The following is a 4963-nucleotide window of genomic DNA, read 5'->3' on the forward strand; positions in this document are numbered from 1 at the left end:
GGCACGCCTTCAGAATTCGCGCCGAGCAAAATGTTCCTTGTTGGCACCATCAAAAGAGGATTTAGGGTCGGGGTCGTGAATGCAGCATTACCTCTGGAAACTGTACCCACTAGTTTTCCGGGTCAAGGCGTCCGTAGTTAGTTGGTGAGGTAGAGCGGCGGGGCTGTGGAGAGGGAGCGTGTGGGCGATTCGGTGACGGGGAACGACCAGATCGTGCGGCCGAATAAACGACATCGTCCGCATTGCGTTGCTGGTACCTTGTAGAGCTGGTAGAGTAGTAGCTGGCGCAGAGTTCAGGACACGGTCGTCATAAATGCTTCGAGCGGAAGAAAGCCACTGGATCTGGCAATACCGGGCAACATGACCAACACACATGCAGTGAAAAGCATGTGGGCTGGTCGTCGGGTATTCGCCATTGGACGGGCTTCCTATAAAACTGGGGTCAATACTCTTGGCGAAAGAAATCGGGGACGACTGAGCGGGCCCATAACGACTGCAGAAAGTGGCGTTCGCACAAAATTGCCGCCTGGCAGGATGGGTAATGTAGCGAGTTTGCTGCAAGGTCATGCGGGCAATTTCTCCGCGCTCAACTGCTTGTATGACGGAGGGCGTGGGCAGATAGACATCAGGTACGGGGTGTTGGGTGGCGAATGGAGTCATAGCCTCTATCTTGTGGCAAACGGCACGGGTCACCATTCTGAAGTGGTTTCAGCTGAAGGTGGGACCGGTATTTACAAGTGGCCGGTTACATAGGGAACGTTATAACCAGCGCCGCCCAAACTACGGACAAAACTACACACGCGCCTCCAACAGCGTCTTCTTCATCTTCCCTCCTTCATGATGATCGCCACTCACAGCTCATCCCGCGTACCCTTTATAGCGAGCGTATGAGATGTCTTGTAACGACACTGGTAAGGACGTAATAATTCGGGAATGCCTAATTTAGGAGATGTGCTACCAAACAGCCTCTGAGCGGGCTGAGGGGCCGGTCAGCAGTCAGCGGGTAGCACGCATGTTCTTCTTCCTCTTCTTGCCAGTCAACACTATTTTAGAACGATAGTTACGAATGTGGACAAAATAAAGTTTATTTATGAGGCAAATGTGTGCCCAGAGACGATGCGCTACCCGTAGACTCAGATCTGCACAGTCGTTTTTTTTTCTTTTCCGCCCGTAGCACATCTGGCATTGTTCTTCCCTGCCTACCCGCGTTTTTGTGATGCTTTACATTAGTGTCAAAGAAAGGCGCAAGTTTAGAACAGCAATACCAGGGTTGTTGCATTACTCACCCTCCACGTAATCATCTTCCTGATGCCATTAGCACGAAGGGCAAGAGGGAAAATAATTTGTAGTTCACAGAACAAGCGGACGATTGGCCGAAGCGCTGGTGGTCCAGAATTCGGTGATGGGAAAAAGAAAAAAAAAGGCAAACACAGCAACTTTAGTGCGAATGTCAAATGACCGGGTATCGTACTGTTTAACATGCACCATGTGAGCGGCTTCGCACGTGGATGCCGCCTAGGACAAATGTGTGCCTCAATATTTCGTAACCACCTCGTAGTTCAGGTCTGACAAACGGCAGATGATTTTTAAAGGACCGAAGTTGCGCCGAAGTAGCTCTTTGACAGCCCACTGTGCCAAATGAGCGTCCATACCCAAACGACTTCACCGGGTTTGTTATTGCAACGCCCGTCACCGCAAGTTATATTGTCGGGAATCAGTTTTCTGGTTCTTGCGAATGCAAAATCTGGTGAGCATACGTGTTTGTTGTGCTCGGTGCTCAAGGTCGTCAATGTCGGTGCCACTTATTATGCCATTGTCTACAGGGAGGATTGTGTCGAAGGTGTCGTCACTGGGCCACAAAAACAAGCTCAAATGGCGTCAAACGCGTCATTTCCTCCACAAATGTATTAGATGTGAATGTCGCGTACGCGACAATTTTATCCAATGCCTTGTGATTCAGGTCGACATAATTTGCGGTCAACATGTCAGCTAAAGTCCAGTTAAGGTGCTCTTAAAACCCATTTGTTTGGTGGTGGTAGGCGGTAGGCTTCCTTGAGAATTGTTTATTAGTCATAAGTCTTTTTCCATGTGGTCGACTGTTGAAAAGGTTGCTCTGTCAGAGAATACGACGGCATGCGCCCCATCTCGGAGGATGATGTGGCGAAACAAATTTGGCGATCACTACAGCGGTTTCACGGGAAAGAGCCTTCATCTTGCTGTAGCCGGTTAAGTAATCATCGGTCTCGATTAAGCACTTCTTCCCGGAGGCTCACGTTAGAAATAGGCCAAGTATATCCATTTTGATTTGCCATAATGGCGCATTAAGGGGGGCCTTGCCGATAGAGTAGGACGGCCAGTTTTTCGTTGGTGCCTTCCCCTCTGGCAATTACGGGATAATCCTACGTACTGTTTGACCAATTCCAGTAGTTTTTGACAGTAGTACTTTTGGTTGAGTGTTGCAGACGGTTGGATGCCTAGTGATGGATGCCTAGTGCCTAGTCATGATTTCATCGTTGCATGCTTGCAAAATGTCCATGCCTAGAGCTGGTGGTACAACCAGCAGGAATTTCTTGTTACTGTCATCTAATTCTTTTTGTAGAATGCATTGCCTCGTCGACAGTGCGAAGTTATTCTTCTACGGAAGACGCGTGTGGTACCGCGGCTGAAGTATTCCCAAGGTCGTCTGCCTCGAAGTATTCGTCTGCGTCGAGACTTTGCCCCGAGGCAGACGAAAAAAAGGTACGTAATTTTCCGTTCTCCGCTATGATGACCTTTTGAAATAATCCCACTGATTCCTGGTCTCCTCCGACCATCGCGTCCGGATTATGAGCATCTGGAGCCAAGAGGGTGAGCGTTTGCTACTAATTCTTGAGTGCGGTTAGGTTTGAAATTACTGTGAGGCCCGGTTAAGCTTAACAGCTATGGGTAGCCAAAGGAATATAGCTCTGCAACATAATTTACAGTTTACCCTTAATGGAGTATTTGAATCAGACGATGCAGTCCCTGCGACAAGAGACGGTTCGTTCTGTGCCGTCCCGAGGCTCTGTCACTTCTCAAGAGAGTAGTGATACGGTAGCTGCAGTCGCTGACCATGGCTCTACCACTTCCTTTTCACTGTTTACAATCCCACTCACGATTCACATCAGGATGCTGTGAACAAACCCCCGCTGTTGACATCAAGCAGTCATGTTCTGGTGTTTCCTGCAATCAAATGCTGGGGAGATTTGTCACCGATGATGCCAATTTTTTCAGTGATCATCAATACAAGATTGTCCTCGCTCTCCACTTCGAAGGGGCTTTAGATTCCATCAGGCCTCTCGCTCTGCTTTATTTCTTCCGAATTCATACCTGCCTTTCCAACAAATACAATTTTCTGTCATCGTTTTCGTAAGGCTGGAAGTGCAATGCAAGACGTTTTGTGGAGAAATACAGGCAACAGCGACAAAAGGTAGCCCTCAAAGATCTCCTCTCCCCGTCCCTTGCAGTAAAATTTCTCTCTGGGTGATTTACTCCAATGAGAAATGCCGGAAGATGCGCACATACAAGCGTACGAATATAACAACCTAATTTTATTAAGCGGTCGTACGAGAAGACAAAGGGAAGACATTGCAGAGGACGCGCTGAAGAAAGTGCATGTATGGTGTCAAGGCGTCAAGTTGGTGCTAAATCCCTCAAAATATGCCTGTTTGCTCGTATCTCGTGGGGAGCGAGGAGCGATACGTCAGCCTACTGTGAGACTGCCTTGTGTCAGTAATAAGCAAGTCACTTAACTAAAAATATTAGGCGCCGTGTTTGACAGTCGCCTGACATGTCTTTCTCATACACAATATTTGAAAGAACGTATGAAAAATTGACGGCCGCCTTAACAACATTTGCCTGAATGCATACTTACGTGAAGAGAGGTCACTTGTGAGAACTTTATGTACACGTTGTACATCCTGTGGGAACGTACGCAGCTCCTGCGTAGAGGTATAGACACCAGCACGACACCTTGAAGGCTTCTGTGTATTATCTGAAGAGGTCTCCGTTATTTGCCTGAATAGGAGCATACACCACCACCTGTACTGCTGCTCTCAAGCTGATTGCAAATTTCCTGCCTCTGAGCATTCACCTTGATATTTAAAATAGGTTATTCGTTCGGTTTCACCGGCAGTACACCATACGTTTCCCACACTTACAGTTAACCCTTCGGAAATTGACTATTCCATTGACTTATCTTCCATGTATCCAGCACGACAAACTGGTATCCCTTTCCAACGTATGCGCATAAAACAGGTGTCTCACATCATGCAGCAACCGGGACTACATTCCTATACGGACGGCGCTCAGACTTCTACGTCAGCCGGGGCTGCGTCTGTCGTGTTTTCAAAGCCGTCCAAAGATTCCGCCTAGTTTCCCCCACTAGTTCTTTCAATGCCGACACAATTGCCCTGCTCCAAATAATCCAATATTTCCCCTGTAACACACCCACTTCCCCGTTGCACATTTATACAGATTGCCTCTCCCTACTCATGGCCCTGAACTACCCTTTCACTACTTCAAGCAGCATCCAAAACATCAAGTGCAACATCAGCTCTCTTGCACCGATCATACCCATACGTATATACCACGTCCCGTCCCCAGTCACCCAGGTGTCTGGGGAAATGAACTTGTTGACTTCATAGCAACTCACGCTGCATCGAGAGGCGTAGATGTGCGCAGCAAAGTAGCTAAGCAGATGGTGTGTTCTGCATTAGTGAAAGCTGGTCGCTTAGTGTGGCAGAATTCCTGGTCGACCAATCACTGTAGTACAGAGCTGTACCGAAGGACCCCGAGTGTTTTGGACATACCGAGGTGTTTCCAACCCCCGAGGAAGCTGGCCGCTATTTTTAACAGGCCATGGACGTTTTCCACACTACTTTTACCTTCTGCAGTTACAGAACCATTGCCAGTGTTTTTGAGTACACACTGACCGTTGGTGGCT

This window comes from Haemaphysalis longicornis, unplaced genomic scaffold (assembly GCF_048455015.1).
Source record: "Haemaphysalis longicornis isolate Haplotype H1 unplaced genomic scaffold, Haemaphysalis longicornis Haplotype H1 scaffold_11, whole genome shotgun sequence".
NCBI classification, from domain to species: Eukaryota; Metazoa; Arthropoda; class Arachnida; order Ixodida; family Ixodidae; genus Haemaphysalis; species Haemaphysalis longicornis.